This window comes from Piliocolobus tephrosceles, chromosome 13, assembly GCF_002776525.5.
Source record: "Piliocolobus tephrosceles isolate RC106 chromosome 13, ASM277652v3, whole genome shotgun sequence".
Classification (NCBI taxonomy): Eukaryota; Metazoa; Chordata; class Mammalia; order Primates; family Cercopithecidae; genus Piliocolobus; species Piliocolobus tephrosceles.
Window position 1 is genome coordinate 28,622,923 of NC_045446.1, and position 23,807 is coordinate 28,646,729.

The 23,807-nt window shown below is 39.4% G+C and overlaps 1 protein-coding gene across 2 annotated transcripts in view; it reads right to left on the bottom strand.

Moving 5' to 3' along the window:
- TRIM44 (tripartite motif containing 44) overlaps nucleotides 1-23,807 on the bottom strand; it is a 140,446-nt gene that overhangs the window by 33,565 nt on the left and 83,074 nt on the right. Inside the window, exon 5 of one of the 2 annotated variants that reach the window (XR_002725101.3) lies at nucleotides 5,248-5,394. The exons of the other annotated variant lie outside the window; for it this stretch is intronic. The gene's annotated coding sequence lies outside the window, so the exon portion shown is untranslated. The remainder of the gene's footprint in view (nucleotides 1-5,247; nucleotides 5,395-23,807) is intronic. 2 annotated transcript variants of the gene reach the window in all.

Below are 23,807 nucleotides of genomic sequence, written 5' to 3' on the forward strand. Positions count from 1 at the left end.
ATGGGTAAATACAGCCATTCCAAATAGGGGAAATTGGCCAAAACAAAAGGGCTACCAGCCCCATGAAAGTCCAAAATCCAGCAGGGCAGTCAAATCTTAAAGCTCTAAAATGATGTCCTTTGATGCCATGTCTCAAATCTGGGTCATGCTGATGTAAGAGGTGGGCTCCCATATAGTCTTGGGCAGCTCTGCGCCTGTGGCTTTGCAGGGTATAACCTCCCTACTAGCTGCCTTCATGGGCTGGAGTTGAGTGTCTGTGACTTTTCCAAGTGCATGGTGCAAGCTGTCAGTGATCTACCATTCTGGGGTCTGGAGGACGGTGGCCCTCTTCTCACAGCTCCACTAGGCAGTGCCCCAGTAGGGACTCTGTGTGGGGGCTCCAACCCCACATTCTCTTCTGCATTACCTAGCAGAGGTTCTCCATGAGTACCCTGACCCTGCAACAAACTTATGCTTGGGCATCAGGCATTTCAACACATCTTCTGAAATCTAGGTGGAGGTTCCCAAACTTCAGTTCTTGATTTCTGCGCACTCACGGGCTCAACACCCTGTGGAGGCTGTCAAGGGTTGCAGCTTCCACCCTCTGAAGCCAAGGCCCAAGCTCTATGTTGGCCCCTTTCAGCCATGGCTGGAGTGGCTGGGGTGCAGGGTGCCAAGTTCCTAGGCTGCATACAGCACAGGGACACTGGGTTGACCAAGGAAACCATTTTCTCCTAGGCCTCTGGGCCTGTGATGGGAGGGGCTTCTATGAAGACCTCTGACAAGCCGTGGAGATATTTTCCCTACTGTCCTGGGGATCAATATTCAGCTCCTTCTTATGCAAATTTATGCAGCCAGCTTGAATTTTTCCTCAGAAAAACGGGTTTTTCTTTTCTATCACATCATCAGGCTGCAAATTTTCCAAACTTTTATGTTCTGTTTCCCTTTTAAAACTAAATTTTGTTTGTTTGTTTGTTTTAATTTTTTGAGATGGAGTCTCACTCTGTCACCCAGGCTGGAGAGCAGTGGCATGATCTCGGCTCACTGCAACCTCTGCCTCCCAGGTTCAAGCGATTCTCTTGCTTCAGCCTCCCAAGTAGCTGAGATTACAGGCACCTACCAACACGCCCAGCTAATTTTTGTATTTTTAGTAGAGATGGGGGTTTCACTATGTTGGCCAGGCCGGTCTAAAACTCCTGTCCTCGTGATCCGCCCACCTTGGCCTCCCAAAGTGCCGGGATTACAGGCATGAGCCACCGTGTCCATCCGTAACTGAATGCTTTTAATGGCACCCAAGTTACCTCTTGAATGCTTGGCTGCTTAGAAATTTTTTCCGCTAGATACCCTAAATCATCTTTCTCAAGTTCAAAGTTCCAAAAATTTCCAGGGCAGGGACAAAATGCCACTAGTCTTTTTGCGATAGCATAACGAGAGTCACCTTTGCTCCAGTTTCCAACAAGTTCCTCATCTCCATATGAGACCACCTCAGCCTGGACCTTGTTATTCATATCACTATCAGCATTTTTGTCAAAGCCATTCAACAACTCTCTAGGAAGTTCCAAACTGTCTCACATTTTCCTGTCTTCTTGTGAGCCCTCCAAACTGTTCCAACCTCTGCTTGTTACCCAGTTCCAAAGTCGCTTCCACATTTTCAGGTATCTTTTCAGCAATGCCCCACTCTACTGGTACCATTTTACTCTGTTAGTCCATTTTCATGGTGCCGATAAAGACGTAACTGAGACTGGGAAGAAAAAGAGTTCATTGGGCTTTGCGTTCCACATGGCTGGGGAGGCCTAAGAATCATGGTAGGAGGTGAAAGGTACTTCTTACATGGTGGTGGCAACAGAAAATGAGAAAGATGAAAGATCTTGTGAGACTTATTCACTACCACAAGAACAGTATGGGGGAAACCGCTCCCACGATTCAAATTATCTCCCACTGGGTCCCTCCTACAACACATGGGAATTATGGGAATAGAATTCAAGATGAGATTTGGGTGGGAACACAGAGCCAAAGCATATCAACATCCAAGTGGCCAATAAACATATGGAAAAATGTTCAACATCACTAATCATCAGAGAAATGTAAGTCAAAACCACAATGAGATACCATCTCATACCAGTCAGAATCGCTATTATTAAAAGGTCAAAAAACAACAGATGCTGGTGAGGCTACGGAGAAAAGGAAATGTTTATACATGGTTGATGGGAATGTAAATTAGTTTAGCCACTGTGGAAAGCAGTTAAAGAGCTTAAAACAGAATTATCATTCAACCCAGCAATCCCATTACTGGGTATATATCCAAAAGAAAATAAACCATTCTACCAAAAAGTTACATGAACTGTTAGTTCATCACAGCACTATTCCCAATAGCAAAGACATGGAATCAACTTTGTGTGCCCATCAGCAGTGCACTGAATGAAGCAAATGTGCTACATATATACCATGGAATACTATGCAGTCATAAAAAGAACAAAATCATGTCCTTTGCAGCAATATGGATACAGCTGAAGGTCATTATCCTAAGTGAATTAACACAGGAACAAAAACCAAATACTGCATGTTCTCATTTGTAAGTGGGAGCTAAATACTGGGTAGACACAGACATAAAGATGGCAATAATAGACACTAAGGACTACTAGATGGGAAAGGGAGTGGGGCAAGGGTTGAAAAACTATTGGATACTACACTCACTACCTGGGTGATAGGATCAATTGTACCCCAAACTTCAGCATCATGCAATATATTCATGTAACAAACCTGCACATGTACCTCTTGAACCTAAAAGTTGAAATTATAAAAAAATAAATTCATAGTCCTCAGGCCTGCTGGAGACACTTTTGGTGACATCATCTATTGCAGTTATTTGTCTGAATACATCTAATTCCTTCCACTCAATTTGTTCAATTTATTTGTTAATTCAACAAGCATCAATTGAGGGCCAACTGCATGTCCAGCCCTATTAATAAGAGTTACCAGGTATTTGGCAGTTACTAAATGTTACGGATTGGAACTAAACCCCTTATAATCACTGGGTCATTCAAACCTCACTGCATCTCGTAAGTACTATAATTATCCCCCTTTTAAAGACAAGAAAACAGAAGCTGAAGAGTTTACATAAACTACGTCAGTATTCTAACCTAGGTCTTTCTGATACCCAATCCCATGCTGTTAATCTCCACATTCTAGTAAGTCCTGAACATGCACATCAGAATGCTGGATGCATTTGTAAATTAAAAAGAAGGCTAGGCTGTGACCTCCCTCAGGGTGCAAGCACCATAAGACTCCTCCCGCATTCCCAGCCCCCAAAACAATGCCAATTGTGAACTGATGAGAATGTGGCTCTTGTCAAACAGACCTATTTACATGAAAGACATAAACTAACAACAAAAGAAAAAAATCCCAAGACACAAAGCTGTACAGACTACAAAAGATGTGAGTGATCACAGCCAGAAAATGGGTTTTACTCTATAGCATAACAAGATGATGAGGAGTCTGAGCTAGCCCAGGCATCACAGACTCACATGCTTACTGGGCCTGACAGGTAATATACATCAATGAACTGGGTCAGGTGGAGGCTGTGGGAAACTGGAAAAGCACATGCTCCATCTAAGTTACAACCCAGTTCCAGCTAGTTATTGTCATGGAGAAATGTGGACCCAGTAATGCCAGAACTTTTGAATTTTGACAAGAAGCTTAAACATCTGCTTTTTGATGTGACATTTTCTAATTTTTAAATGCTTGTCAGTAATTTATAAATTAAAAAACAACATCGCTTTATTAGCCAAACAAAATGCATCTTTAGGCCAGAATTGGCTGATGACCCATCAATTTGCAGTCTTCAAATCTGACTACATTTCATAATTTTTTTTACCATCAAGAACACCCATTTACCCTCATGAGCTTCAGAATCTGAAGACTTTGTCTAACCAAAAGTACTTTTGAGTATTTAGTTTTATTAAATACATCAGTAACTGACGCACTAGGTCACCATGGGAGAAAAACAGTTAACATTAACTGTAAGCAAAGAAACATACCATTTTTGTTACCAAGTATAAACTTGTTGCAACTAAATATAAGATTTTCCATTAAAGTTTTTGAAATAATGAAAATGGCACATAGAATTCATTTCTATCTTCAGGGATCCAAGGGCCACGATTAGAAATTACTGCACTAAGCAAGTGGGCTGTAAGATCTGGTAGCCGTGAGGCATATTGGGAAAAATGTGCAATTTGGAAACAGATAGAAATGGGTTGAGTGCGAACCCTCAACTTCTAACTGTGTGACCTTCGACTAGCTGTGTGACCTTCAACAAATTATTAAGGTTCTTTTAGTTATTTTCAAAGTGAGAATAATCCCATCTACCTTGTATGGCTACCATGAACAGTAAATTAAATTAAGTATGCAAGCTACTTCGCATGGTGCGTGCCACATGGCAGGGGATTAAATAATAAAACTTTCTTAAACTCAATTCTAGAGTCTACACTCAAAGTTTGAATCCAAGTTAAACATTCTCTTTGGGCTACCCACAACCAAATCACTGAGTTTTAAATCCCCATTCCCGATCTAAGATTCCTTTAGGCCTTCAGTCTGCTATGCCCTGGGCAGGGCTCTCTTTCCCCAAAGGTCCCTCTATGTGATTCAGTGAATGTTATAACTGCAGCAGAGGGCTGTGAGCAGCCTTATGAACTAACTGTGGTTTTAGAAAGAAGCCCCCCTAACCTTCTGATTAAAATTTCCACTGCAGCTGCCATTTGGAGCCAAGGACCATTAGGGGCCTACATCGTTACTGCTATAGGCACCATTTAGTGGGCATCTATGTGCTATGCCCTATCCAAGGGGATCACATATCTGAGCTATTATCTGCACTGCATGGATGAAACATTTGAAAAGTTCACAGAGGTTAAGTAATTTCCCAAGGTCATATCCATTAAAAAGTAGTTAATGTGGGATTTGATTTTTGAATCCATGTCTGTATAACTTCAAAGCCCATGGTCCTTCCATTACATCAAGTTGCCTCTCTTCAAATAATACATCTTCAAATAATATATATATATAATATATATATTATATATATATATATCTTTTTTCCCCACAGAGAAAGAACATTATTCTCGTATTTCTTCATTATCCCGCCACAGCACAGAGACATAATACAATCATGGAAAAGACAAAAAAGAGCTGGCAGCACCTCCGACCTTTCCTCTCCTTACTTCTCCATCCTGGAACAGAGCGGTAGTACTGAGGATTATCTATTGCATACCTAACCTGTGACTGACAGAGGAAGGCCAGGGAAGGTGATCTTGTACGTTGACAAGTTTGGTCTTTTCTTTGTTCTTATCCACACCAAGTAAAGATGATCCTCAGTTAAATCACATTTGTGATCCACCTTTTTCTCTCACCATCACCATCTAACTAAAAGAAAAACCAAGATAACAGCCCATTTAATACCACTATAATGATTAAAATAATTTCAGCTAAAAAATGAAAGGTCCTCTATCATGCCTGGAGGTCATATTGATACACACATTGATGAAGAAGCATGCACCCATTTGTTTCCATTATATCTTTCATTCAAGGAACTTCACATGCTTGATGACAGTCTGAGAGCCAGAGCACCAGAAACTTGTGTTTATGAATCTTGCCTAAAACCATGCCTTGACTTGGATGAGCAGATATCAGAGAATCTATCCCTTGGTACTTCATGCTAAATGTGACACAAGCCAAAAATCAACCTTTGTTCCCATCTCTAACATAATTTGTTAATAACTGAACTCATTTGCACAGTGCTTTACTATTCACAAAGTCATTCAACACACATTTATTATGTGCCCCTCATTAGTATCCAGGGAGGCTGGTGAAGCACAAGTCAACCTCATTTTTTGAATCAGGGAAGAGAGGCTCTAAGATGTTGGAGCTTATTCATGGTCACTGAATAGTAAGGGATGAAACTAATAAATCTAGTGACTCCAAATCCATGATTTTTCTCATATACCCCGGCCTGCCGAGGCCACAGCAAGTGAGACATGGGTAAAAACTATGTGCTGGATGATCACTACTATGTTTATCTGCAAAATGCTACGCATGCAAGAAATAGAATTTATTTTGGAATGGACACTGAATGTGGGCATGTAGGAGCACTCTGTTGTCCAACTATGAAAAACTTCTGTTAAGAAAGTCTCAACTGTCATCTTAGATTGTACACTGGTTTGTCTCTCTAGGGAAACAAAGCAGAGTATCATTCAATTTTGCCTACCTTTCCCAATTTACCCTTCTGCTCTACCCTGGCCTTGGGGAGGAAAAGCCCTATATAACCACATAAATTCCCGACCCTCAACACACACATACTTTTTTACTGTAGCTGACTGGACTAGGTATGCCCACCTAACTCGAGCAGCTAATTAACAGTCAGATGAATTGGCTGGGCTTTCTTTTGAGACAGTGTTAAGATAAGGGTGAATGTGCATCAGAGAACTGCAGAGCATGGGCCAAAGTGATGCCAGTGCAAGCTGAAATTACATAGGAAGAGAGGCACAAGTAAAAAGAGGAGGCTGTTCTGGAAGGTAGAGACTGATGCAAAAAGGAGAAAGAGACAAAGAGAAGAAAGAAGATTGTGAGAGTAATCTCTGGTTGTAAGCAATTCCTACTCCTGTCTCCACCAGGCACAGAAATACTTGCTTTCATTGGGTTTTATGAAATGTACCATATCCTTTCCTAATCCCCGTGTTGACTGAACTAGTTTGGATGGATTTTGGTTTCTTACGATTAGTCTCCGACAAACACAGTAAGAAACAGGAGACATAGTTATACCAAAGAAGAACTGAAAGAGTAGGGGATGGTTAAAAAGAAACTAAATTTTGTTCTATCAGATTGCACAGAAAGAGCAGGAGAGAATGAATAAACAAATGAATGAATGAGTGAAACATCAAGACTGAAAGGCCCCAAATTATGGCTGCCTCAGAATATGCCAAGTTTACTTCTTTTATACCCAAGCTTTGCCTAGAACCAGAAGGATAAATGCTGGCAAAACCCTCTCCTTACAAAATAAAGCACGATGCTGGCAAAGGACTTACATAGTGAGGGAATGCACACTTTCCCCTTAACCACAGTTCAAAAATTTCCTTGTAACTAATAGAGCTTACTATTAGGCTGTCCAAGCTTACTATTAGGATGTCCATTCTCTATCTGTCATCACTCCATTTACTGTTGTACAGCTCTTTTCAAGTCACTAGTCAGAATGAGTCAACATCTGTGAAATCTTCCTTAATTCCTAGGAAGAACTAGTCATATTTTACTCTGCCTCCCATAGCACTTAACACATTTCTCTATGTGGGTTCTCATACTGGTAGATTATAATTCTTTGTTCAGGGATTTCATTTCTCAACTAGACTATGATGCCTTGAAAGCAGGGCCCCTGGCTTATTCTTTTTCTCTGTTGTGCCTCATACAGTATCTGGTATGCATGTTTGTGGAATAAATCAAGGCCCATGAGCTCTGTCTCATGAGAGAGGTCCTGAAAATAATTATTAAGATTTAAATTTTTTCTGTAATGAATCAACTGGGATTGCAACTATGCACACAAATGGCTTAACCATTTCAATTGAGTTGGCCTCTCATTTTAGAAACAAACAAAACAACAAAAAAAGTCTTTCGATATCATGTCAGAATTTATTAAGTACTTTCCAGCTGAAAAGTTTTATTACAAAATACTATATGGGATATGGAATAGGGATGGGTATGAGAAGGAGGTTTTTAAAAAAAATATTAAGTACAACATTAATCTTCAGAGAGCTCATGCTGCATAATAAATTTCATACTGAAAAGACCATCTGAAATGGTTAAAATGCCAGGATATAATGCTGGATTGTTTCCTGGAAGCACAGTTTATGGGTCAAGCAGATACTGGTTGATGGCCACTCAGCTTTGTAAACTACTTCCTATGACGCAAGGTGCAAACAGTCTTCCTCTTTGATAATTGTACTCTCCTACTGGCAAAGCTGGGAAAGAGGGATAGGAAACCATTAACAATTGTGATGTGATGCTGAATGGGTTCTGCCAAAGGTCATGGTGTCACTTATTGACTAGATTCTCCAATTTCAAACAGGAAGAGCAGAAACTAAGCAGCTAAACTGTGATCAAGGTACTACTTTTGCTAATGGAGACCCAACTAATAAAGTACAGTGCTGACTTACATGGACTGGCGTCAGAGGCTATAGCAGGTGTTTCATGCCACCTCTCCTACTAAATTAAAGTTATCTAAATTCCAGGGGAAAAGTGACCTGATAGAGAAGTTGAAAGAAAGACCTGTCTAGGTTTATCAGAGGCAATTCCATCCTAATCTGCTTAATGTAACAGAGAGCAGAAGGAAGGCCCACCCTACCTGAACTAGGTGATCAAAGAAAGCAAAAGAAAAGAAGGATAAGACCATGTTGTCTTTTTGGAGCAGGGGTTGTTAACACATTAACTCTGTACAATAGAGAAGAGGGACCAAATGATTGCCAGACTAACCAATGAGACAAGTTGTTCCTCTTCCCATGAGAAGGAGCAACCAAGAGATAAAAGAGAGGAAGAAGCATGCCCTTGAGAAGAAAGAGTTGGCCAAAGTTTCTGATTCTGTGGATATGTGAGAATAGGGGAACAAAAAGTTTTTCTCCAAACAGACCTCCTGGCTGACATTTGTGAAGATGTTATCATACTGCAAAATATGCTAGTGGAAGCATATAAAGATGCCAAGATACCAAAGACGCTGGAAAGGCATTGTGCACAAGGCTGTATTAGTTCCACAACCTCCAGGCCCTGTATCTTCCCAAGGATCCCATCTTGGAGATGAAGAATAAATTATATCTCCTTTCTGGATTTACAATCAAGCCAAGGAGAAAGTGAAGGCTATGAGCAAAGGCGAAAAGGAAAGGCACACAACCCAATAGAAGCAGACAAATGCAAAACTAGGTTTTTGTAATATCTTTCTCTCCAAATTAATTTTCCCTCCCAACAGCACCACTCCCAGTAGTGTGTGGTCTTCTAGAACAAAGACTTTGGAGTTTTAGAGCCACAGAGGAATAGAGCTGGAAGGAAACTTACGGGCCACATCAAACTCAGGACTCTCATTTTATAAATGTTCAAAACTCAAGGCCAGAGAGGTTCAATGACTTGAGTTCACAAAACTAAGTAAACTTAGTAGCACAGCTAATTTTGAAAACTAGTGCTCTTAGTTTAGCTCCATCCTTCTCCCTTATTCCTCAAATACAGACACTCACTAAGTCCGCTCCATTTCCCTGTATCCTTGTTCCCTCCACCTATTCTTTTCCCTCCTTTGCTACTGTTCTTATCCAAGTCTAGAATGTCAAGATCTTTCATCTGAATCACTGCAGTAATGTTCTAACCTAGTGGGCCTTCAGGACTCTCTCTCTCCCCATCTGAAGTCACTTCTCACTCTGCCCTAACAGTGATTTTCTGCTCTACTAGGGTGGATTGCATCGTTTCGCTATTGCCCTTTTCCCTTTGCCAGCATGTCCCACATAGGGGCTCACCTTTAGATTTAGTCTTAGAATAAAGGAGAAGGGAACACAGCTAAAGCTGATCCACAGGGGACATGTAGTATGTGAGAAAAACAACCATTTGTTGTTATTGCCACTGAGATTCCACGGGTCATCTGTATATTCCACATACTTAAAACAGCGCCTTGCACAAAGAAGGCACTCAGATTTTTTTTAACTGAATGAATGGATCATCTTCTTTAAGCCTAACAGCAAACTGACTTTAGACACTATTTTCATCCCCATTTTGCAGATGAGAAAATTAAGGTTTAAGGAGTTTAAATAGTAGGGCTAAAGTTATACAGCTAGTAGGTGGTAAAGCTGGAATTCAAACCCAGAACCTCTAACCCCAAAGCCAAAATTGTTTAAACAGTAGATCACACTGATTCGGAAAATGATTACAACTGCTTGAGTTTGATATATGTATTATATATAATTATGTATAATCTTATTGTTGTCTGGTTATTTCACATATTATGATCTTGACTCTTTACACCATTTCCCCATGTCTGTAAGCAACTTGAGGTCAACGATTTCATCCTATCACAAGCCCAAGCACCTAGTCAAGGCTCAATAAAGACTTATTTCCTGACCAACTGTAGCTGGCTCAGGGCAAGAGTTCACTCTTACTTCCAGTCCTCAAGGAGTCAGAACTCTGGAGTGAGCACTCTTCACCATGACTCAGAGCTCCAGAGGCAAAGACTTAATTTTAAACAACTTTAAGTCTGACAGAGATATAACCTTTGAAGTAAAAGATCATTTCCTTCCTAGATGTGAGCCCTATCACTCAAAGACAGGAAGGAAAAGAAATGTCATCTAGAAAGATTGTTTTTAAAAAAGAAAGAGAAGGCCAGGCGCAGTGGCTCAAGCCTGTAATCCCAGCACTTTGGGAGGCTGAGACGGGCGGATTACGAGGTCAGAAGATCAAGACCATCCTGGCTAACATGGTGAAACTCCGTCTCTACTAAAAAATACAAAAAACTAGCCGGGCGAGGTGGCGGGCGCCTGTAGTCCCAGCTACTCGGGAGGCTGAGGCAGGAGAATGGCGTAAACCTGGGAGGCGGAGCTTGCAGTGAGCTGAGATCCGGCCACTGCACTCCAGCCTGGGCGACAGAGCTAGACTTCGTCTCAAAAAAGAAAAAAAGAGAGAAAATAGTCAGGCCTCAATTGGAAAACCCAGGAGTCAGCACAAAAAGTCTGTTTATTTTGGGGAATGTCCCAGGACAATAAATTTGTATTCACACCCTGCTTTTCCAGAGAGCAGACTGCATGGTCCCTGTCTCAGACAGTCCACTGTTCACCAGTCTCATCATGTACAAGGTACACGAGCCTGAAGCTGAAAGGGCAGCCACTGCCCATGAAAGCACCCTCTTAGCCTGTCACCTCGCAAGGAATGGGAATAGGGCACTGCCCAAATCTCTCCAGGTGCTCTTCTGCCATTGTATGCCTGAGAATACAGTTTACTCCTTCCAAAGCTCTCCCTGCTGCATCCTTGCCTTTCTCAGAAGGCTCAGAGAGCAAACAAGGAAGGTACGTCGCTTTAAACAAAAATAAATAACAGCCTTGAGAAGTTAGATTTAAAGCCATCTTTCAGAGTAGACACGCATAGGAGAAGTTTTATTCATTTCAGTGCAAGTCTACAATAGTGATTTGACTCTGCAGCCAGAAAGCTTTGGTTCAAATACTAGTCTACCATTTACTAGCTATGTGACCTTGGACAAATTATTTTATCTTTGAATGTTTAATTTTCCTCATTTGGAAAATGGGGATGATAACAGTATCTACTCTACCCCTATGGGGTTATTATAAGGATTAAATGGAATTATGACAGGTAACACTCTTAACAGTGTCTGTCACATAGTAGGCCCTCAATCAGTATTAGCTATTATGGCTGTGATCATTATTATCTAAGGAATGGCCATGGGTTCATGAGTCCTAGTCAATCATTTTGCAAGTCTAGAACATGGCAAAGTATTGCATATATAGAGAGAGAGAGCGAATAATACAACAGATCTGCTACAACAGACTTGTTATAGAGATAAAGAAAACTTGGGTACAGACACTGCCATTTGGGAGCTCGAAGGCTGATGGTATAACACAGCAGACAGATAATTATAAAATAGAGAAGAAAGTGGTAAGTCCAAAGATAAATTATAATCACAATAGCCAAGATGTGGAATCAAGAGACCATCAATGGATGAATGAATAAATAAAATGTAGTATATATACACAATAGAATACTAGTTGGCCATTAAAAAAAGGGATGTCCTGTCATTTGCAACAACACGGATGAACCTGAAGGACATTATATTAAGTGAAATAAGCCGGGCATGGAAAGACAAATAGTGTACAACCTTACTAATATGTGGAATCTAAAAAAGTTGATCTTACAGAAGTAGAGAGAAGAATGGTAGTTACCAGAGGCTGGGGCAGTTGAGGGAGGGGTTAGGGAAATGTTGGTCAAAGGATATAAAATTACAGCGAGGCAGAAGGAGTAAGTTTAATAGATTGATTGCATGGTGACTACACCATGGTGACTATAGATAATGATAAAATACTGCATTTTTGAAAAATGCTAAGAATGGATATTATTAAGTGCTCTCACTATAAAAAATGATAATAATGTGAGATAATGCATTTTAATTAGCTATATTTAACCATTCAGCAATGTATATGTACTTCAAAACACCATGTTGTACTATATAAATACACAATTTTATCTGTCAATCTAAAAAATAAATTTAAAAAACACAAAAATAAACTGTAAAGATTGAAAGATCAAAGACAGATTCATGGAAGAAGAGGCAACTAAATGGGACCTGGAAAGAAAGGTAGGAGGTGTACAGATAAAGAGGAGACAGGCAGTGAGTCTCCGTAACAGTCGGGCACTAGAGTGAGCAGCACGCAGCATGGACACTGGTTATCTGTTTTGTACTACATCCAGAATGTTCCCTGCATCCTGCAAGAAATCCGAGATGATTCCGTTTACTCACCTGAAAATTTTGCCAATAATTTCCCTTCAACTACAGTAATATTAGCATGCCTCTCTTTTATACAACCACTAAAAGATTAGTAAAGATTACTAAAGAAAGAAAGATTATCTCTAACACAAAGTCTCAAGGCCCATGGTAATACTCACATGTAAAATGGTTAGCACTTACTAGTCACTTAGTAAGTATTCAATAAATTTCTTTTTTTTCTTTTCTTTTTTAATTTTGAGACAGTCTCGCTTGGTCACCCATGCTGGAGTGCAGTGGTACAATCTCAGCTCACTGTAACCTTGGCCTCCTGGGTTCAAGGTCAGGAGTTCGAGACCAGCCTGAACAACATGGTGAAACCCTGTCTCTATTAAAAATACAAAAATTAGCCAGGCATGTTGGCACATGCCTGTAGTCCCAGTTACTTGGGAGGCTGAGGCAGGGGAATTGCTTGAGACCGGGAGGTGGAGGTTACAGTAGTGAGCTGAGATCACACCACTGTGCTGCAACCTGCTAAGTGACAGAGCAAGCCTCCATCTCAAGAAAAAAAAAAAAAAATCCAATTTGGCAACTACATTCTCATTCCAAACAGCATTAGGATAGATCTGGTTTCAGTAATAACAGTGTTACTCATTTACTTAAGCATAATCTGCATGTTCTGGAAACAAAATAAGATTGAAAAGAAGCAAGAGAATACTTGCCTTTCATTAAGGTAGTCCTGCCTAAGAGAACTGCCCCTCGATAGTTTAATATTGGTTCCCAGCAAAAATTATGATCCATAGGCATTATTTCCCATAGTCATTTGGAAACCATATGGCTTAGACAAGTTATTCTTTAGGCCAGGGTCTGAGGATGAATGAAGATCCTAGGCTTGGGATTCTAACTGTATAAATTCCCTACAAGCGCCGTCTTAGAGTCTTAGAGGGGGATTAGGTTCTGAAGCCCAAATACAGGCTTTCTCTTCCACGTCTACAACACCTTACTGTTTTCAAAAGACTCATATACATTTGCTAATTTAACTCCCCTGCCCCATTATATCACTTTATTATCCCTATTTTGTAAATAACAAAAGCAGACTCACAAATAACTGCCAAAGGCAAATGACCTGCACAAAGTGACAGACTGAGAATGTAATCCAGTGAATCTAAGGCTTTCCTATTCCAAACCAGGGTTTTCTTCACTTAGAAAACAGGGTTTGCAAAGTGATTTGTATATTCAAAAATAAATGCCTGTTATATTCTAGAGAATACAGTTGTGAAATGGACAAACTTTTTACCCTTATTACATTTACATTCTAGCGGAAAAGAAAGAAAATAAGTTAAATATATAATACACTTTCATGCAGTGGCAAGTTTATGCAGAAAACCAAAGCACAGTCAAGAATGTTATTCTAAAGAAGTAGTATTTCAGCAGACACCTGGATGAAGCCAGAGAGAGAGCCATGTGAAGCTCTTGGGACGAGCATTCCTGCAGAGGGGAACGTGAGCACAAAGGCCCTGAGTAGGAAGGAACTTCACCTCTGAAGAAGAGGAAGAAAGCAATGTGGCTAAGGTGAGCAATGGGGCATGAGGATGGAGAGAGGTAGGTGGGAGCCTCATTTTGTGAGGCTTTATAGGCTCCTTTCCCCCAGGTTATTCTGACACAAATTCCAGACACAAGATAATTAATATTGCAATGTTCTGACTGGGAGAATTACATGATCTTCTTTGTATCCTAAAAGTTCATGCTAGCTTCTATGTGAAGAATGGAATGGCAGTGGGGGTTGTGGGGAGGTCTGGCAGGAGGAAGAATGAGTAAAAGTGGCCAACAGGAAGAAGGCAGTAGGATTCTTAAAGGGAAGTATGTGGCATACACCAGGACAGTGAGGTAGAGGTGGTGAGAAGCCTCTATATTTGATGTATACTTAGGATAAATCTGACAGGATTTGCTGATTAACTGGATGTGGAATGCAAAGAAAAAAGAAAGATATTGGGGATAATTCCTTGGCTACTGGCCTGAGACAGAATAATGCCACTTACTAAGAAGGCAAAGGGCAGGAGAATTTGGAGGACAGAGGAGAAAACAAGAGTTATGTTTTGAACACAAGTAGCTAGGAGAGCAAAGCCATGGGATGTAGGACAGGAAGGCCTTACTCTAACTCCTGCCACTTCTAGTTTTAGCTGGGCAAACTTGGACAGGTCACTTATACTCATTCAATATCCTCATCTACGTAATATAGAAATAGCAAAACCACCTCTCAGGATTGACAGAATATGGAAATAAGATGTCTGTGTACATCCTGTAAATTGTAAAGGTGCTGAATCAAGGTCAATTTTCTTGCTGCCTTTGTTATTTCCGGTAAATGTTTAAATGACTCATATTTAAGCCTCAGGTTGTGAATACAATTATGTCTTAACAGATATCATTATAAAAGACTTACCTTTATTTCATTCACTCTTATTTCACTTGTTTAGCACTTTAAGCTTTTAAAGGGTATAAGACACAATTTACACTTCTTATTTGTATTTCTTATATACTATCATTACTTGATTCTTAATACAGAGCAGGTACTAATGCTCCTATATGACTGATGAGAAAATTGAGACAATGAGGTTCTAATGAAAGCCTGATATCCTGGTCTCACTGCCCTTTTCTCTTGGCCTTTAGTCAGAATACTGTGATCCTAGTGTATAATCCATTTGGCATCGCCTGGCCATATTAATTTCCCACACATTGAAAGTTAAAGCAATTCCATGATCATTGGTGAAAAAAAATTACTGTTCCTAAGATGCAGTACTTAAGGGTTTGCAAAATGTTTTCTTGGTTCTTCCCAACATATGATAAACATGTATTAGCTTTTAGATGTAAGACGCACTATCAAGACATAAAAGGATTGGCCCACTTTATGCAATGAGTTAAAACCAGAAAAAAGTAATTGTTCTGCATTGCTTTATACTTAGTAATGTTACTTGTCACTGCCTGATTCATTCATTCATTTAACCAAGATTTGAGTGTCTACTCTGTGCTAGGCAATGTGCTGGATGCTTGTTTTATGGTGGTACCACTGCTTTATTATTAAAAATAGGGGAAAAAATCAATTAAGATGAAAAGAACACAAAACTTATTTATGGTGGTATTTTTTATATGGAATTATGTACATCCAAGTTTGTTTGTTTGTTTGTTTTTTAATGGCAATTTTTTAAAAAATCTGAGCAGCCCTCTCTGGGCCTCCTTTTCCCAGGAATATGTATTACCTTCATTTTCTATACCCCTGATAGCTCCACTTTTAATTGCCGTACAAATAGATTACATGAATAATAGCAGAGAAATGTTCTAGAAGTCCCAAAGTACAGTGAAGAGATGATTTCAACAAAGGAAATGACTCTACTTTTTTTATACCCTCTTTCTGCATGTCAGTCATTAGCAACAAGTCCCAACACCTAGTGGAGAAAAAGCAGCATGCATCATAGTATATCTTGAGGAACACAGCTTCTAAAGAACATTTATGTGATAGGGGTTAAAAGAGTCTTACAGTCAATAAGTTTGGGAATGTCAGGTTAAACAAAGTAAACATATTTCATTATCACGAGGATGCTCAAAGTCTTTATCGCATCATGATACTGGTGGAACTCCAAGAGGGCGGCCTTTGCCAAACTTATTGGACCATGGAACCCTAGTTTAGAAGAGTAAACTGACAACTAAAATAGTGTTTAGTCTAATATATCTAGAAAGCCCTGCATTGGGAGATTTCCATTTACAGCTACAAGTGACATACATGTTTTAGTAGGTTGCCGATCTTTTAATGTGAGTTGAGCAGACACAGAATAAATATATGCCCCTGAAATGTGGAGAGACCATTCATCAAGTGGTAAGCGCCATGAAAACAAGGACTGCATTCGGTTTTGGTTTCTACTATAGCTCCAACATCTAGCACTACCTAGCACATAGTAGACACTTGATCAAATTTGTTTCATAAATGGATAAAGGAATGAATTTTATAGAAATGACAGAAGGCTCATGGAGATTTTGGAATGAGTGGTCACACTGTTTTTCTGTCTTCAATGATTTTAATTTCTGTATCTAGCCTTTAAGACGGTACTTAATTTATTTTCTTAGAACAAAGGAGTGAGAATTACTCCAACAGCCTTTTGCATCATGACCCTGCATTAATCTAATAAAAGAAAGGTTACACTGCTTTTTGTTGATGAACAGCACATTAATGAAATCTTCTTGAAATAACCCCATCTCTATTATGGAGGCAAAATTACATTTTCCAGCATAATTACTGTGTCAGTTGAGCTCCCAAATTTTGATATTAATTTTTTTCCCTTGCAAAGGCAATATTAACTTATTAGTTTGTCAAACCTCTAGAAAATCAAGAGTAAGCTCACAGTTTTAAATAGTGATTATCAACCTCTACTGCTCTGTTTGTTTTGAGACGGAGTCTTGCTTCCTTGCCCAGGCTGGAGTGCAGTGGCACGATCTCGGCTCACTGCAACCTTCACCTCCCAGTTCAAGTAATTATGGTGCCTCAGCCTCCTTAGTAGCTGGGATTACAGGTATGTGCAACCATGCCTGGCTAATTTTTGTATTTTTAGTGGAGACGGAGTTTTGCCATGTTGGCCAGGCTGGTCTGGAATTCCTGGCCTCAAGCAATTCACCTGCCTAGGCCTCTCAAAGTGCTGGGATTACAGGAGTGGGCTGTAGCACCTGGCCTCTACTGCTCTCTTATTCTTATTCTATCTTTTGTGTATCTTCCTACCAGCCAGAAGGACTGGGTAAGTTTTATTTTCTATAATAGATTTTGAAAGAAGGATTAATGAGTCCTTAAAGATGTGTCTTAAAATTACACATCACTTACCTTCGTTTAACTTTTCTTAAGATTCTATAGCATAAGTTCTTTGAAGGCTGGGACTTTTAATGTTTTCTCTACAGTTATATCCCTAGCACCAAAGACAATGCTAGAATGAAGCAGGTGCTCTAAACTCTGCTGAATGAATGCCATGTTTCTCCTTCAACTGAGACTCACTGTTTCAAAGTAAAACACCTGTTTTTGTCTCTCTCTCTCTCTAACATACGCATACACACACCAAGGAATGTATGGAAGATATGCTGTACATTATGGCATTTTTCCCATGAAAAATACATACATCATGGAAGTTTGGTTCTAACAGATCATTTAGATGAGCTTTGGACAGTCTCTGCATTGTTTAATGTCAACAAATCTCCTCTTCTTCTGAGCTTTAACCCAGCTGAGCCACAGAACTAAGTTAGGAAAGAATCATGACTCGCATTATTCACCTGATCAGCGCTTGGGACATAGGGCTAATCTTGAGCTATGAGCCTGACAGATCTCAAAAGAAAAGGATATTCTCCAATATTGCTCATTCAGGATATTTTATTTTGCAGTTAACCTTATTTTGCTAGAAAAAATATTTTCCTTTTTATTATAAATTTTTAATATATGCTTAAGTCTGATTTTGTAGATTGGGACCATGATTTCTCTATAGAAAAGTATAGGTTCTATTTTTAAAATACAACCCAATAGGACAAGATTCAGTACATTAACTTACTAGCTCTATGACCTTGGTCAAGGTACTGAACATCTCTGAGTCTGTTATGAGAATATGAATAGCATCTTCTTCCTAAATTGTTTTGAGGATTAAATGAGATAGATAATCATCCATGTGAATGCTGGCTACTTTCATTAACACAGTCTCTGAAGGGTTGATGGACTAATAGCTATGATGATTAAGTACCTAAACAAGTTCATCACTTCCTTGAGTCTTCCTTTTATTTTCTAATAAGCCAGTTTCCCCTATTCAACCCAAAGAAATAGACACCCACAAGTATGCTTTATGGGTCCTATTTTATCACCAAGTATGAATCCTTCCTGCAGAGTTTAGATAGCATTTTGGGTCGTTTCTGGGTGAGTGGTATAATTTCGGGTAGTCATTCATCTGGCCCCCTGTATTTCTTTTCACAGCCTACGTGACAATCTTCTTTCCTCAGGTGATTCCTTAAAAAGACTTGGTTGGCTAGGGATTCAACCCTTCACTTTAGTGTATCAAAAATTCCTAACCTGAGGGAATGAGTGCTGAAATCTAGGAGCATGCTGGGCTGGAGCATCTGTGCCTGGCCTTTTCATTTATGCAACTTGCTGGTAATTGCTAAGTTTTCCCTCCTGCAGCAATTATCCCTCCATTTTTCTCCCCACCCCACACCATACCCCCCAGTTAATTATCAGTTCCGGATTTAAACTGCTTGCCTCTCCTGCTGTTGCCATGGTAACAGTTGGCCTGCACCTGCCACTTGGTGAACAGTGGCTCTTTCAGAAGAGGCAATGGCAGTTGCTGGCTTCACAAAAGCCAGTGAGTAAACTAATGTTTACCTGTCTGGGGAGAGAAGTTTCTGTTCATTCCACCTTAGGCACTTTCCTGGCAAGCCCCACCTCAACTTTCCTCTCAGACAAACTGCTTGCTAACATTGAAAAAGAAAATGAAAAAATTTTCTCATAAAACTACCAAATCCCTGTAGGCAAATAATTCCATCCATCAGCTTTACTTTTTCCTGACCATGAGGTTGGAAGATCTGAATCTTCCATCTTCTGAAAAAGGCAGTACAGTATAATAGTTAGAAGCACAGAATTTTAATCCTGATAGATCTGGGTTCTAATCCTGGTTGAGTCACTTTCTAACTGTGTGATCACGGCTTAGTCACTTAACTTCTTATAACATCAATGTCTTCACCTACACAAACAAAAATGGGATTAGAATACCTGTCCTCATGGAGTTGTTTCAAAACTTTGAAATTATATATGTAGATCTAGCTCCTAGTTAATGTTCGATACATATGCAGGTATTATTGCTGGATAACTATTAACCCTGGACAATCCTGAAAGTTAGGGAAAAGTTGGCAGCTTAGTGAGTTTTAACTAGTCCTTGTATGAGAGACAATAATACCTGTACAGGTGGGAGAAAATGGCAGCTGTCCCAAAGTATCCAGACTAAGATGCATCTAGCAGCTAAGAAATGCCTCTCTCTCTGCTTTTGCTGCAACTCTGTCAGCTCCTCCCTCTTTGCACTGTTTTTCTCATGCTCAATTTCTAAATAGAAATGATGAAACCAGAGGATAAGACATGTACTCACCAAGAAAACAAAATGCTTTTCCATTTTACAACCACATTGCAAACCTACAGGGAACAACTGGTAGTGGTGCTAAGAAGGAATGAGGCATTTTTATAAGAAAATGTTTTTCTTCGCGGAACCCCCTGCTTATAGACAAGAAAGTATGTACTTCATGAACCTGCAACCACTCATATTTAGGTCCTGGGTCCAAACAAGTATAGGCACATGAATTTGCCTCATGGTAAAACCTCACCATTTAGGGTACTCCAGTTTTAACTCAGCCTTTGGCTACCTTTCTTAAAGTTCTGAAGCCACCTCCCTGCAGTTCTAATTTTAAGAAAATCTGCACTCATCGACTCTGAACTTCACATCATCTTGGAAAGAAAACAAACAAAAAACTCAACCAGCATGAGCTGCCAACAAGAGTTACAGATGCCTGCTGTTTCAGCTTCTGGATAAAGAGGTGACTACAATTCAGTGACACAGAGCTACCAAAAAAAAAAAAAAAAAAAAAAAAGACCCTTGGAAGCTGTTGGGAAAATGGAATTACTGACCTCTTGCCTGCTTCTCACTGGGAAAAAATGTGACAAGATACTCAAGACTAGCAGGTTTCTCCTAAAATGAAAAAGACACCACCACCAACAATTTTGCTGTGGCTATCCACAGGTGAGGGAGGCATAACCAAGGACATCAAATTTAGTTATTCTTAAAACACAGACTGAAGTTGTGTGACTTCCTAAATTCCACTCTGCTTAGTGCTAGTCCAAAATAGCTATGAAGACAAATAAGGAAGAAGATAATTAGGCTGCAGCTAGACTCCTCAGCATTGGATCTAACTCAGGGACCAATGTGGCATTCCTTCACATCAACTTAATTGTTAGATTACCTTTTAAGGAAAACCTCTAAATCCTTAAATCTATTTGGAAGATGGTGCTTTAATATTGCTTTTCTCCATTAATTTAGAAGGAACTGAACTACAGCAGGTCCTTGAATAGAGTCATTTCATTCAACATTTTTTTTTAATAATGTTGATGAGGGGAAAAAGGGGAGTGGGGAGGGGGCAGATTCCCAGCCCGGGCCACTGTGTGTGGAGTTTGTACTTTCTCCCCATGTCTGCGTAGGTTTTCTCCAGGTATTTCTGGTTTCCAACCACATCTCAAAGATGTACACCTTAGGTGAACAGGTGTGTCTAAACTGTCATAGTCTGAGTGAATGTGGGTGTGAGCGCAGCCTGCAAGGAAATGGCATCCTGGCCAGGGCAGGTTTCCACCTTCTGCCCTGAGCTGCTCCAGCCACACATGACTCTGAACTGTAATAATGGGGTAAATAATTACCTTGCTTGTTTTATTCATCTTTCTTAAATCTTTCTTAACTCTTGTTTAAGTCTATGGTAAAATTGGTTTTGTTATACATCATTTCACTTAAAGCTGCTGTTTCCAAGCACCTATGAACGATGTTAAGTGAGGACTTGCTGTGCTTTCCAAACCTGACTTTAAATTAGAGGAAGATGGGAGAAAATTTTTCCAATCTATCCATCTGACAAAGGCCTAATATCTAGAGTCTACATGAAACTTAAACAAATTTACAAGAAAAAAAAACAAACAACCCCATTCAAAAGTGGGCATGAATACGCACTTTTCCAAAGAAGATATACATGCAGCCAACAAAAATAAAAAAGCTCAACATCACTGATCATTAAAGAAACGCAAATCAAAATTACAATGAGATACCATCTGATGCCAGTCAGAATAACAGATTCTGGCAAGGTGTAGGAAAAAACCTATTGGTGGGAGTGTAAATTACTTCAACCATTGTGGAAGACAGTGTGGTGATTCCTCAAAGACCTAGAACCAGAAATACCATTTGACCCAGCAATCCCATTATTGGGTATACACCCAAAGAAATATAAATCATTCTATTTTAAAGATACATGCATGCATATATTCAATGCAGCAATCTTCACAATAGCAAAGACATGGAATCAACCCAAATGCCCATCAATGACAGACTGGATAAAGAAAATGTAGTACGTATACACTATGGAATACTATGCAGCCATAGAAAGAAATGAGATCATGTCCTTTTCAGGGGCATGGAAGGAGTTGGAAGCTGTTATCCTCAGGAAACTAACATAGGAACAGAAAACCAAACACTGCACATTCTCACTTGTAAGTGCTAGCTCAATGATGAGAACACATGGACCCATGGGGGGAACAACACAAACTGGGGCCTGTCAGAGGGTTGGGGGTGGGAGGAAGAAAAGCATCAGGAAGAACAGCTAATGGATGCTGGGCTTAATATCTAAGTGATAGGACCATGTGTGCAGCAAACCGGCATGGCACATGTTTACCTATGTAACAAACCTGCACATCCTGCACACGTACCCCTGAACTTAAACACCGAAGAAATAATAAAAAAAAAAAAATACAGGGTGCCCAGTTAAATTTAAATTTCAGATAACAGTGAATGTTTTTAAATATTTAATTTTTAATGTTATTGACAAATAACTGTGTATATTTATAGGATACAATGTGATCTTTTGATATATGTAAGTATTGTGGAACAATTACGTTAGTTAAGCTAGTTAATATATCTATGACTTCACATACTTATTTTTTGTGTTAAAAACATTTAAGTTATACTCTTTTAGCAATTCTGAAATATATAATGAATTTTTTTTTTAGTATGAGTATCTTCCAAATATTGTGTAGCACATACTCATACTAATTTTTTTTTTGTTTATATAAACTCCAGTTAAAATGGGTGTTCTGTATTTTATCTGGCTATTCTAATTGGGAAATGAGCAGAAAGGCCCTAAGAAGGCAAAACAGCTGTCACAAATCCCTGGTATACAGGTACTCTGAGATTATCTATCTATTGAACAAACAACTCCAACCTATTTTGTCATCTGGTTTAGTGTCCACCAGGGCAAATATGTACAGTTGTGCATAGGGTGCTTACAACATAATTATTTATTGGGGACACCATTCATAATGTTGACATCAAGTTTTACTTATTTTTAACCATTATCTGGCATATGACAGTATTTTACTGTAACAAAGTCAGCACATTATGACAATTTTTTGGCAGATGGAATTAGACATCTTGAGGAAGGGGCACCTTTTTCTAGTTCACGCCAAGGTATCATGGACAGTGGTAACCCTGTATCCATGGCAGATTAGCATAAAATGTGATACAGTGTTTTTCAAACCATGGATTATAACCCACTGATGAGCTGGGACATCATTTTAGTGGGTCACAAACATTAGTGATGATGACAATGATGGAACAGAATATCAGTCTTTTATATAATAAACGTGGTGTTGTTGGAAAGAAAAGGAAAGAAAGAATAAATTAGAGGAAGGCAGAAGCTATCAAAACAGACACAAATCAAATAGACAATTCCCTTCTACAACTACTTTACCTCAGTTGCTTACTTTTCCATCTAAAAGAGCAAAGCCCAAAAGGGGAATACTTCAAATGCTTCTAAACATATTTGTCATTTAAGTATAATAAGATGTGAGATTTTGATGGGGAAACAAAAATGTAAAGAAAGCAATTTACCCGTAACAAATCATGAGATGTTACTAGAGGAAGAAACCTGAAAGATTCAGAAGTCTGTCCATTGCTTCTATAAGGGGGCAATGCTGTAATCAAGAGATAAAGTGTAACAGAAAACAGTAACAACTTTCGGTGCCTCAACATGGTACACCTCACCCTTTACAAGCTGGACTCAACCCACCTTCTAGTCTCATCTCCTGCCCCGGGCCAGTCATGCAGTTACTCACCATTCCCCACACAGCACATGTGTTTTCACTCCTTGAGCCTTTATACTTACCTCTTTGCTTAGACAGCTTTCCTGTTTTTTCCATCTGAAGAAGCCTAGACCTATCCATTTGTCAAGGTCCAGAAGAAACACTGTATTTTCTGATTCTTTATCCTGAGTTAGTTGGAGCTTACTCTACAACCAGCATGTTTTTCAGAGAATCATTATACTGCAATAGTTAAGAGCTTGCAGTCTGGAGTCAGACTACTTGAGTTTGAATGCTGGCTCTACCACTTTTTAGCTGTGTGACCTCATGAGTATATAACGTCTCTGCGACTCAGTTTTTTCATTCAAATGAGAAATAAAAATAATATATTAACCATTTATTAAGACTGTTGTGAGAAGTAGATAATATATGTAAATGTTTAAAATACTTCCTCAC